This window comes from Chroicocephalus ridibundus, chromosome 1 (assembly GCF_963924245.1).
Source record: "Chroicocephalus ridibundus chromosome 1, bChrRid1.1, whole genome shotgun sequence".
Lineage (NCBI taxonomy): Eukaryota > Metazoa > Chordata > Aves > Charadriiformes > Laridae > Chroicocephalus > Chroicocephalus ridibundus.
In genome coordinates this window covers 178670197-178683375 of record NC_086284.1, presented here as the reverse complement: position 1 = coordinate 178683375, position 13179 = coordinate 178670197, and the positions used below count along the sequence as shown (strand labels likewise).

The following is a 13179-nucleotide window of genomic DNA, read 5'->3' as shown; positions in this document are numbered from 1 at the left end:
GACTTTTAACTGTTCACAGCATGAGAACTGTCATGCTAGTAAGAATTTCAGAGGCATAATGAATTCTTGTACCTGTAATAAATTGTGAAGCCCTCCTTCCTCTTATTATACAGAAAAATTAAGGAACAGAGTTCAGAAATAAATCCACATAAGGGGAAAAAGCCCAACTAAAATGCAGGAAGATAAGTAGTGTAACCATCTGCAATATATTTTTCTGAGCTTCCTATCGCCAAATATTTAATCTATCTAGGATGTAAAGATGTTTTTCTTTGTAAGGATGTTTTTCTTTTCAAATGAAAGACTACAGGTGATACTTGGATGCATTCATAGAACAGAGCAACTGAAACAGTACAGCTGAATGCTGACTTTTGCCTTATTCTATTCATTCCCTGATTCCATCTGTGCTGCTTATATGGCAATTAATAAAACAGAGGTTATTTCCGTATATTTACATTAAAAGATAACATAAGTCCCATTCATAAATAGGTTGTATTTACAGAAACAATCCGTCAGTCACAGAGGAAAATGGCTTAAGATAAGCAAAAAAATCAATGTTTTCTTCGTTTCATAAAGAGGGATCAAATATCATTTGATAATAAAATACATAGTAAAAAATTATGCATAAAAATTGTGTTCTGGTCACTTTTTATTAACAAAAAATAAATATTTATACTCAATACTACAACATACATTCATTGACTTATCATGCTTGAAAATAACGGCCACCTACCAGATCTTTAATCTTCTTTCTAATATAAATCAAGCTGTCTTGGAAGAAAGTAGAAATCAACAATAAGATATACAAAGACAACTTTTTAAAGATCACTGAAGACAAATATTGTTTATATGCCCAAAAGGGAAGAAAGTACTAATGCTTGTTTTAATTCAACAAGAACATACCTGTGAAAACCAAAGTAGCACAATTTGTAACCTGTGATCTGACAGCAACCAGAACAGAGGTCTTCTGCAAATTTAAAAAAAAAAAAAACACAAAGCAAAACCACCCAAACCAAAACCCTCTCACACCACAGGCCTCATTTCCTCACACCAGTTCTTAGTTTACATAAAAAGTAAGCATGTTTTCCTGTTCCAAGCTGAGAATGAAACATAGCTTATGACACTGAAAGGAAATGATTATTAAGCTTAAAAAAATCTTCATGTTAACGCACAGAGAGGAATATCGAGCACTGTTCTTTAAAGCACTGACAGTAAGCATGTATAGTTAATATTTAATTCAAGTAGCTGACGTGGTACAGACCCATCTGTATACTCTCTCAAGTTTATTTTCCACCAGTTTTTCCCTCATTTTATAGGGCAGCTCATGGCTCTCCATTCTGTTTTCTACCTTTATTAGCATGTATAAGCTTTCTATTCAGTGCTTTTTTGACTTAGCAGGCTTTCATTTTTAAAGAACGAACTTTTTTCATCAAGGGAGAACATTCATTCTTGTTCATGATTTCAGAGACCAGTCTTAAAATCTCTCCTTAAACTCAGTAATTTTGTGCATTATTCAAATAGATAGAATTGGCATTTGTGTAGAGGAGAATTCTTTTTGCTTGTAAAAATCACGAGCCTTAAGCCCATGCTTTTCCCAGGTGATTTTCTATCCCTAGTATTTTAATGTAGTTGTTTGAACTGAGGTTTATCCAGTCTTTTTTCAAGGCAGCACAGGTTAGTGACAATTAAGTGTAACTACAATTCTATTGACAAGCTAGAATCAAGGTACTGTTTTCAAAAACAGCAATCAGTAAGTCTATACAGGTACATTAGCGTGGGGTCTTTAATTCTGTGTACAAAACAAGATTCAAATGTTAGCTTGTCGTCTCTACAGTCACAAAGATCACATTTTAATTTATGATGAGATTTTCATTTGATCACAAAAGAAACATAACAAAATTGTAATTTCAGTACAGCAAATACGTACTGTTACAGGAATCTTTCAGCCTCCAACAGGTCATAATGGACAGCCTAACAAAATCCTTAGTCTCAATTTTGATGCTACAATTATTAGCTTAGAATTGCAACTTCTCATTTATTGTGCAGATTCAATTTAGAACTTCTTTTTTAAAAAGTCACTAATCAAAGCAAAGTGGTACCTTTAAAGTCTACAGTTTGCATCATACAGATTAATCAAAGTTGCTTTGCTTATTCACACAGAAAGCTTCTTTTTCTAAAGAAGACTGCAAATAACACCAAGGACTTCAGGTCACAGCTACCCCTACTGTTGCCTTAGCCTGAAGACCTAACTGAGAGCCCTACACTGAGGATTGCCAGATAGCAGTTTGCAGGAGGTTACCTGCTTCTGATGTGTTACTAGTACTTTTCTTTTATATACACAAATACATACATGCACACACGCAAATTATGTTTGACAGGTTAAGCAAGTCCTTGAAGTAAAGCAGATGCTACACAGGCACTGTCTGTATCATATACAGACAGTACATACCACTGGCAAGCATATCACTTCAAAAAAACCCAAAAAGCCCAATCCCCTCCCCCAGCTTGCAGTTCTCTGCAGTGTCTAAGCTATCTGGAGGGAATACAAGGTTATGATCATGCCCTCTTCTAAAACGATAATCTTCTGAAAACAGCTAAAGCCATGATTAGTCAGATGGTGCCTAGAGTTACAAGAAGTGAGACAGAAAATTCCTTGCAGCACTTTAACCATTATCAGTGAAACCAAGGCATGAGAAAGGTGGTAAGTAACCAATGAAATTGAACAGGTAGCATAGCTGGAATTGCAGGAGAAAGCAGACAGGTCATACATTATAAGAAAACAGTAATCCCAGATGTTTTTTTCTCAATAAAACTAACAAGCAGAAGGCCCTCATCATCCTAATTATAGAGAAGAACAGATGGAAGAGAAGCAAAAAGACGACCTCAACATTGGCAGAGAAGATGCCATTAGGTTAGGAAAGTGATGCAAGTCATCTCCACTCTCAAAAGATACTCCTCCATTAGTGATATGCACATTAAATCCACATCAAATGCTAGATGTCAGCTGCACGAAGCATGGACAGATGTTCAGTCACATTAAATTAATGTGACTACCTGCTACTCCAGGTAAGAATTTAACAGCTTTCCTCAATCCTCCTTCTGCTCCCCTCATCTAACACTACCATAACTTCCATGACATTGCTTGAATCAGAAAGGAGGAGGATGATCAGTGGGGAAAAATAGAAGGCAATACCACAAAGAAGCACAGAGCACTATAAGTTCTCCCCAAGAGAAATGGAAACAGCAGAGAAGCACATATCTTACTCCGATAATTACTCATGGTCTGGTGTCTGGAGAGCTGGAAATCATGCAAGTCTAAACTATTATTGATCCTGAAATGTATTCTTGTAGACCTTGGATCTTGGCTCCCCGATACGAGACCTAAATGACGACTTCTGACACACAGACCTCTCTCTTCCCCTCGCAAAGGGGGAAGAGAGCATTAAGAAGGCGCATTAAGGAAAGAGAGCACTTCTGCATTAACTTCTGCTACAGCATAACCAGTTACTCAACTGTACAGCTCATATTAGCAAAATTTAACATGTTATCCAAAATTACATAAAACCTGCTATGGTGTACTCAGAATAAATGTATGTTGGCTGGACAGTGAATGTAACAAGTCCACAGAGACTAGTCAAAGCCAAATTATGATCTTAAAGGTATTTTCCAATGTAAACGATTGTATGATTTGGCCCACGTTTACCGTGCAAAGACTGTTAACAAAGTTTAGCTGATGCATGGTAGCTCTACGTGACAATGTCGTATGGAAAAAGACGGAGCTATTAGGAACAATGAATTCACACCGAGTTAATGCCTGTTTCTGGTTGACCTCTACAGAACTTTTCCTCTGTAGTTTTTCCTCCCAATCACACTAGCTATTATTTGAGGTCTTCGACAAGTCATTTTAAAGCTTTTTTTTTTTTTAACTCTACTTCAGGTTCTACGCAAACTTTGTTTCCTCCAGACTTGGATTAAACATACTAGTAATCACTCAAAGACTGTTTGCTAAAAGGAGTAACAGCTGTGCCACCTTTCTTCAATTCTTGTCATTTTCATCATGTTAACAGTTCAACTCAGGACCACCTCCATATTTCTAGGACGAGTATAATAGAAAAAGTTAGTTTCCCTCAGTTACCATCCTATATGCATCATCCTAATGCCAGTGGATACTGTATTCTGTGTTTATACACAGACTATGTAATAAGATGATCAGCATGTTTAAAAGAATATGTACTTTAAATACTTAAAAGTTATTCAGTCTTCTAGATTGTAACAAAAAAAAAAAACAAACCAAAACAAAAAACCCCCACAACCAAAAAAACCCACCAGTAATCTTGAGTGTTCAACAGTCCCTCAAAAAGCACAGTGCAGCAGTTTCCAGGACTAGTGAAAAAACAGGGTAACACTAGCACTAGTCAAATTAGAGCACAGAGCAGGTGACTCCTTCCAAAAACATTAAATTACACATCCGCCGTTTTAAGAGAAAAGGGGTCTGCTTTCTAAAGTGCTTGGTTGACTTCACAGGCTCTCTTCACCTTGAAATGACCAAAGCCCTGAAACAAAGCTTCCCTGGTACTCCACCCAGCACCACTCCTAGCAATTGCATTTCGTTACCTCCCAGTTGTAACTCTAGGGAGGTGGCATTCAGTAAAGCACACACATAAACGCAGCTTCACATTCAGCAGCGGGGGTGCAGGTGGCAATGCAGACAAGGAGTCAGCACTACTGTCATCTTCCTACACAAGAAGCACAAAGATTATCTGTGCCTGTCTACCAGGTGGGAGATATACCAGCAGTAAACTGTATAACAAAGGACAAATAAATGAATCCATCAAGCAAAAGAGCTGCTTTATTTTCATGCTACACATAAGGGTGGGTATGAGGGAGAAGAAATAGTTAAACGGCTCACACAGAGTCAGGCCCAAGTAACCTACACTGCATTATATGCATTAAGTCATAATACATTTGTTTCAACCAAAATATTTTCCATGCATTATGCAGTTGATTGCATTACTCTAAATGGATATCTAAATTAGCTCAGTTCAGAGACACAAATAAACTTGTTCTTGTTATTGCTTTCCACTGGAAAAAATACTGAAAGAAACATCACGAGAGCTCTCAGTTATGCAAAAGAAACTGCTTACATTAAAAGCCTTATAATGGAGTTCTTATCAGACAAATGTAAAGTCATGCAAGGAAGGAGACTGGTGATCTTCCAGAGCCATGTTAAATATTTGTTTTCAGGCTGTAGTCTCTCTCTTAGACCAGTTCTCCAGTGAAGAACAATGGTAAACCCACTCTCCTGGTACAGTATGGTGCTGCAGGATTCAACTGCCGCAGTTGCAAAACAACGAACTGCAGTTTATGCAGACTCACTGGTTTAATGCCTAAACAATATCTTAGCTATCCCTTCTGTGTTCAAGAACAGTATTTGCTTTATACAGCGAGAAGGTTCACAAGTTGCACTAAAACCCTTCATTGCGAGCAAACTGCCTCCACCTCCTCCTTCTCCTCTCAGCAGCACCAGCATCCCACCACATGAGGAACAAGACTCCTACCCTGCTCCTTTCCACCACACGTCCCCACGCAGAGAGGAGCATGTCGCAGCAGGTCCCTCGGGCAGCCACCTCCGAGGTGAGTCTGTAAGGAGTAACTTGTGTAGGGGGTGACAAACTTGAGCAGATTTATTCCAAAAGCTTTGCATAACTGAAAGAGCATTTTTCCCCTAACTCCAGCCATCTACTCTACAGTATTGCTATCAGATGCAGAAACAGACCATGGAGGACCTCTCATGCTATGGCCTGTTTCAAAGAAAACACAGTGGCTCTTAAGCAGGTATTTACATCAGAATTTAATGGGCAAGAATAAAGAAAAAAATATTTTATTTTGTACTGAAAAGGGCTTATATCCATCACCGTGTAACCTCACACTGAATGATCTTTCCCACTATACTTTAACTAGACAAGGGAAGCTAAGTTCTCAAGTAAACATGTTTTTTAATTCAGTGCCACTTGAGAAGTATCTAATCACAGATTTACAGCATCATCATGCTTTTTTTAAAAAAACTTGCAAAGACTGCAAAACCACAAAATCTGAATATATTAACTAAAAACCGAGATCAGTCAATGCAATACTGAAGCAAACATTGCCCACGTTTTACCTAGAAAAGTACTCACTTTGCCTGTAAAAGCATCCTTTTTATGACATCTTAACAGTAATTAGAAAAAAAAATCCACATAAAGTCTCAGGCAAAGGAACTTGCTGCATGCCTGGCAATAAGTGCTTCATGAATCTTAAAATGTTACATTTCTCCTTCAGCATGTGGCCAGGAAGCTTTTATAATTCATGAACCAGATACCAACTGAACCTATAATTTACCAGACAAATCTCCTATCAACAATATAACACCCTTGCTAAGCAGCATCATCTAGTTATAAGCTGCTGCTCTTAACTTTACAAATGATCTATAAGAAATACAACATCTAAAGAACAGCTTTTCAAGGGAAAAAAATACATCAACTGCTGAAACAAGGCCCTCTGTAGATACTTAAAAAAAGACCTACCATACATAAGACAAACACAGGTTTGGAATGATGCTTCTACCCTTTGAAGAGCCAAGTAAATCATTTACAGATGTTATTTATTACTTTGAAGGGGAAAGGAGAAGTGAAAAATATCTTTTAATTTATTAAAGATTTTCCTACGATAGATAAAGCATTCCTAAGATAAGTAAAGCCCAAGACACAGCCAAATACTCAACTCAGTTTACTGGACCACCCACTTACTATCAGCTTTAAACACATGAATATTAAAACCAAAGTATTTTCTGCTGAGGCACAATTCCCTAAACAGCTAAAACCGTCAATCAAAACAAGTCACCTGCAATCTGCATGCTTCCCCAAGTTGTGCAACACAAAATTCAATAAAAATATTTTTTTCACGTTTCAATGACCAGTAACGTAGCTGCACTCCCAAGTCCAAGCCTTTTAAAAACCAACCTGCTAGTCTTTAAAATAACCTTCAAAATACTATGGCTTTGGTTTGCAGGCAAGCAAAAGATAACTCTGGAAGAAACAAGCTGGTTTCCCCTTATCTCAACTGAATAGTCATATTAACAGTTTCTGCAGTACTACAACACAAACACTCTGACAGGATTATTGCACTGGAAAATGTACAAACGTACAGATAGCATATGAACTAGCTCAAGCTTAGATGCAACGGGAACGCTATAAAATGGATGAACAAATGGTTGAATGAAAAAAAGAGGAAGATGAGATACACACACTCCCATATTGTGTCAAAGTCACCGGAACTGTAAGAAATTCCAAAGAGACAGATGTAGCATTTTTAATGGATGAAGGATCAGTGCTGCACCCTGTGCTGAGGGAACAAGCTGAGATAAAATCTCACATCCACAATTAAGAGTGTGAAGAAAATGAGGTTTATTTATTCCTCTCCTAACACCAGAAGTCCAAGCTACTTCCTCAAAACGAAAATCTCACTTCCCAAATGCCTCTTACCATCTGTCAAACACTTTTAGCTGCTCTCAAGAGGCTTCTTATGCTACTATATACGTTACATCTGCAACAGATTTTCTTGTTGTGGAGTACAGATGGAATAAAACATTGTTTTATAACAAACACAGCAAAATACCGCACCGGATTGCAAGTGTGTACCATCCAGAACCACTTACTCTGAATAAAACACTTCTCACTAACATATCTGCTGCTAATCAGTGCCCTATTACAAGCACTGTTTCCTAAACGTGACTCACTTAGTTTATGGGGTTCAACACTGCACATACGCCCTCCTTTTAAAAGTCAATGTCAGTCCTCAAAACATCAAGGTCCACCAATTCTCTTGGTATGAAATTACAAAAATTAATTAATTGAGATAAATTACCAGAAAAGCATGCAACTTGCTGTTCCCAAAAGCTGGCCAAGTGTTTGTTTTAAGATAAAGCTACACAGAGCTGCGTTATACACAAGCACAGAGCTTGTGTATAAATTGATGGAGTTTCTTAGGCAGAGAAACCACCTCTTTGATCAGAAGTTAATTTATAAATTAACATCCCCAAAATTATGCATATTCTTCAAGTCCAGGATCAAACTAAGTCCACAAAGCAGCAACAATAGATTTCCTCTACTAATTCCCAATATCATGATAGTGAATGTTCATTTTTCAGAATAACTAACTTTTTTTTTTTTCTACCTTCTGGTTACAATTAGACCTTTCAACATCCAGAAAACTTGTGAAAGTCACACTAGTCTCAATATTTAATATGTTTTCAGCAGAAGCAAGGGGCTTACAAAGCCTTTTACGTTGCTCCTAGCTGTAAGGTCAGCATGACTCTCCATGCTGTGTTAGTGGACAAGCTGTAAGTTGCAGAGGGAAGGAAGGAAACCATTGACACGCTGAAGTTAAACAGAGAAGTTATCAACTCTGCCCAAAACGCAAGGCAACAGAAAAAAAATAAAATAACTCAAGCAAAATCCAGAAACAGTTCTCTAAAATTAATAAAAGCCTTTGGAAAAAACTTTTGTTGTTCTTGTGAGGTTTTTTTATTTGGTTGGTTGGTTTTTAAAAAACACACAAACAAACAAAAAACCCAAACAAAATAAAACACCAGAACTCTGCCCATGGCCTCTTATACCTTAAAAGTAATGTATTTCTGAACTATATTACCATCAACTACCTGTTATAATAAAAGGCTAACTAAAAAGAAAAGCTTTATTAATTCAACATCATTATGATCACATCAGAATGGGAGGGGGGAAGAAAAAAAAAAAGTAGTCCTTTGGTAAAGAATTTTTTGGCATTTAGAAGTAGTATTTTTTACTTCCTCACCAATTCACCAAAACAGCCTAGGTGAAGAACTATGCTGTTTCATTTCCTGTAAAAACAGGGACTGCATAAATACCTGCCTCAAAAAGCTTTGAGCTACTGCTCCCTTCCTCCTGAACAGTACCTCCACAGTAGAAGCAAGTTCTTCATTAACAGCATACTGTATTATGAAACACAATTTATCTGACCAGGATTTCCACATCATAATTTTGGGAATAGGACCATCAACTTCTATGTTGGTATTACTTCTATCATACTGTACATATTGAAGAACCCACACTTCTAGGTAGTAAGATAATCCTGTTTCCCAGAAAACAGCTGTCACTGTTTTCTGCACTGAAAGTCTTTTTCGGTCTTCCTTCATGATTCTCTGGTTTGTTGAACACTATAAGTTGTTTTTCTGCATTTAATCATAAATTTGAGTAACCCAGAGTTCAATGTAGGTTCATTAAAAAAAACAAACAAACACAAAAACCCACCCCACACTGCTTGGCCCATTGGCAAGTTTTAACTATATGATGGCACGCAATTTCTGCAACAAATTTATTTTCTGTTCCGAAAGAGAAGCCCAAGAGACTAACAGATATTTGACAAACAGCCTAAAGTGACATAAATTTCACAGCATGGGGAGGGAGAAGGTAGAAAAACCCCTCAGAAATCTCCCCTGAAGGCTTCAGGAAACAGAAGTTGTGGGAAAGGCAGTGAGGGGGCAGGTGGTAAAACAGTAGTCAGTGAAGAGATGAAAGCCTAATAACTGACTTGACACAGTTTATTAAGTTTTGGCTGAGTGCTCTATGCAAAGAGCTGGACTGAGAGGGGGCTGGAACACAACTTCACAGAATACAAAACATGCATACTTTCTTGTACTAGGTAATGGCACAAACATTTGAAAGCCTAAGAGCAGACAAAAGAAAAAGGCTAAGTATTGCATCACCTAAGACCCTCTTGATGACTTCAACAGAATTTTTTTTTTTAAAAAAAGGCAAATCTAAAAAAGATTTATCTTCAACAAATTTCTTTTCCCCAAAAATTACTTTCTATTAATTTCATCATTTTATTTCCCTTTGGAGTAAAACCCTGAGATAAAACAGTAGGTGCTAATGAAAGAACAGGAGCACATCAATTTGACTTTCTGTCCTGATTCAGTTCCCTGTAAGAAGTGTACAAGTCCAACATTTTTTCCTGCATTGTTGTAAAAGTTAACAAGCTTTAACACGCATTTATAAAAACTACTTGGAAGTACCCCAGAAGTCGACATTTTCGGGCAAAAAAATATGAGCTGGACAGCCCTTTTCTGAAAAGTCAGGTTTTAACTAATTTTACATAATAGCATGTTTAAAAGGAGCTCTTTCCCTGCCCCATGATTAAAGTAGAAAACAAACAAACAAAAAAAGGATCTGTTCATTGCTAGATCTAAGTTATAACAGTCTCAACAAATTCACTTTACTTACAGCATCTTCATAACTGCACAACAGAAAAATAATTGAGCCAAAGGGCCCACAAGTGACCATAACCACACTTCTCTCTTTTTGCAACTAGTTTCAATTTTGAAGCAGACTGCATTAAATTACCACCAGGAAAGGAGGGCTCTACAACAAAGTTTTAGAAAGTCATATATACACACAAAACAAACTACTTCAAAGCTCAGGGGCTTTGATGAAAAACTAGTGCATGGCTAAAAACAACAAACATCCTCAGAAGTTTGCAGGGAACTCTAAAGCAAAACAGCACACAGAATTTTACCAGTCCCTTCTACAGCTACTTGACAGCCAATAAGTGAAATCATGCTCTTCTCCTTTCCCCCCACCTTCATTTAAGGCCATCCTTATCAACTCTAAACTCTCACTACCTGGAGAGCAGACCTGATAAAGACAAGTGGGGTGCAACACCTCCATACACACTTCAACTGCTCATAACATTTGCCGTGCACTAACAAGTCAGTATCAACTACTATATTTTCAAAACTCTGCAAATTAGGTTTTTATTAAAAAAGCATTAGCAGGTGCTCAGCTGTGTAACACTTAGCGGATCAAATAGATTTACATTTCTGTGATCAAGTTGAAATGATCGAGAACTTCCAGATGAAAATCAGCACTTTTAAAAGGTTTCCTGTCCTCAGTCTTGAGAACTCCGTTTTGTTTGGACAGCAGTTCACAAGGAGCAATATCTCATGTTAGAAACATCTTCAGTGACAGACAGGATTTCATGGCTTTCCTCCTTTTGGAAAATTTATGCTATAGAAATGCTGTATAGAATTCACTTTATGAAGATTATTATTTCAAGCCAAAGTCTGAAGCTCATCTGAATTACCACCAAGTACGTTAAGCAAAATGCCTTTAGACAACACATGAATGTACTCTTTTGGAAGCGAGCCATTTATAAGGCCTGCTAATAAAGATGCCAAGGAGCGGCTGGCAGCAATAAGGGACTAGCGACAATAACCAGGATTTGGGTCCCATTTCCCCGGGCGCTGCTCAATCAGATTACTTCCCCAGCACCAAGGGAAGGACGTTACCGGCAATCAAAGAAGCTAAATTTTAACCGCATGCGGTACTTAACCCGACTGTTTTCAAGCCGTGGCTTGTGGCTCCTGGCGGGCCCAAGGCAATTAACAAAAGCCAGCCGATCGCCAACGCCTCAGCGGCCCCACGCTCGGTCGCGGGGCTGCCGCGCTGGGATGCTGCCGGGCTTCAGCACCTCCGCGGAGCCCGGCCCGGCCCGGCCCCCTCACGCAGCCCGGCAAAACCACCCCCCGAGGCGGGCGCACGGCCCTGCCGCCACCGGAGAGCCCGGGGATGGGGGCTAGCGGAGACCCGCCCCCGCCAGCCCCGCAGCCGGCGGGGAGAGGCAGCACACGGCGACACTCCGTGACGCCACGCCGCCACCTCTTCCCGCCAGCGGCGGGGACCCGAGCGGCATCACGACCCCCCCCATCACTCCCCGCTAAGGCCGCGGCGGCTGCGGTAGGGCCCGGCAGGGCGAGTGACACCCGCCCTCCCGCCGGGCTCTCTCTCACCTCTCCCCGCAGCCAGGTCCAGCGGGAGGCGCGGCGGGGCGGCCCAGCCGGAGCCGGTGCGAGGACGGGAGGGAGGGGGGGGGAAGCGGCAGCCGGGACCCCTCCCCTCCCCGCCGCGGAGCTCCGCCTTTACCACCAACCGTTCCTGCCCCCTCAGGCGCGCTTCCCCCTCTCCTCGCGCGGCGCCCGGTCGCCGCTTGATCCCCTCATCCGGGCGCGCGCGCAGGCGCGCCCCCGCCCCGTCAGTTGGCGGCTGGCAGCGGCCCCGCCCCCTCGTGGCACCGGCGGGCGGCCGTTAGCGCGGCCTCGGCCGTGGGGGTCTGAGGCGGCTCCGGGAAGGTGCCTCAGGTCCTGGGGAGGCGGAACGACAGCGGCCTCCCGGGCTGGGAGGCGGCTGAGTGTAGGGGTGGGGGGGTGAGCGGGCCGGCCGTCGGGGAAGGGAGCCGGAAAAAAAAAAAAAAAAAAAGCTGGTGTGGTGGGGGCTCTGGGTCTGTGACAGGGCTGAGGGGCCGAGCGAGGGTCCAGAGGTCGTTCCACAAGAGACAAAAGTATAATCCCAAAACATTTTGGGGGACACTGTGAGGGGGGTCTTTGCTGTGAAGGGGCTGCTGGAGTTCACAGGGTTGGAGCCGCCCTTCTTTCTTATTAAGGAAACCCCCTTGCTTTCCAGCGGCACTATGCCTTCAAGTAGAAACTGTGAGCTGAGTGCTGGAAAAAGTACAGTCATAAGCAGCACGGCAGCATTGTATTAGTCATCGAGTGTGGTTTTAAGTAATAGCTTAGGCAGCCAAAAAGTAGTAACAATGGAAATAAAATGTGCTCTGAACAATAGCCATAAATCAGCAAGAGAGATGGCCGCCAATTAACATACACCAACAGGATTATTTTTTTTTTTCCATCTCAAAATGAGTCCCCTCCTAGCAGTTTTGAACCTGTCCTTGGTAATCCAAAACCACCGTGAGCAGCTTACGTATGTTACCCTATGTGGAATAAAACCAGTGTGAACCGCAGGTTTTCATCACCTGCCAGTTGACATCGCTGAAAACAAATTGCATTTGTTTTCAACATACTGCAAAATGCTGAATAACTTTTGGAAATGCTGAGCATCTTCTTTCCATTTATTTCAAGGGAAGCACTGTTGGTACATTCAGAAAACATTGGGGACCTTCAGCACTGACCTGCTAACTACTGACACAGAAAAGTTGTCAAAGGGTTAATGTTTCCAACACTGAAAATAAGCCTTCTAGCTCAATCTATTTTTCATAGAATTATCTGATGTACCTCAATTATGTAGCAGTGTCGCTAGGACTCCATTATCTTGG

At 40.6% G+C, this 13179-nt stretch overlaps 1 protein-coding gene across 4 annotated transcripts in view; it reads right to left on the bottom strand.

Moving 5' to 3' along the window:
• The window catches only part of OSBPL8 (oxysterol binding protein like 8), a 95707-nt gene extending 83640 nt beyond the window's left edge, over positions 1-12067 (bottom strand). For all 4 annotated transcript variants that reach the window (XM_063322889.1, XM_063322890.1, XM_063322891.1 and 1 more), the window contains exon 1: positions 11858-12067. The gene's annotated coding sequence lies outside the window, so the exon portion shown is untranslated. The remainder of the gene's footprint in view (positions 1-11857) is intronic.
• Between the last annotated feature and the right edge of the window lie 1112 nt (positions 12068-13179).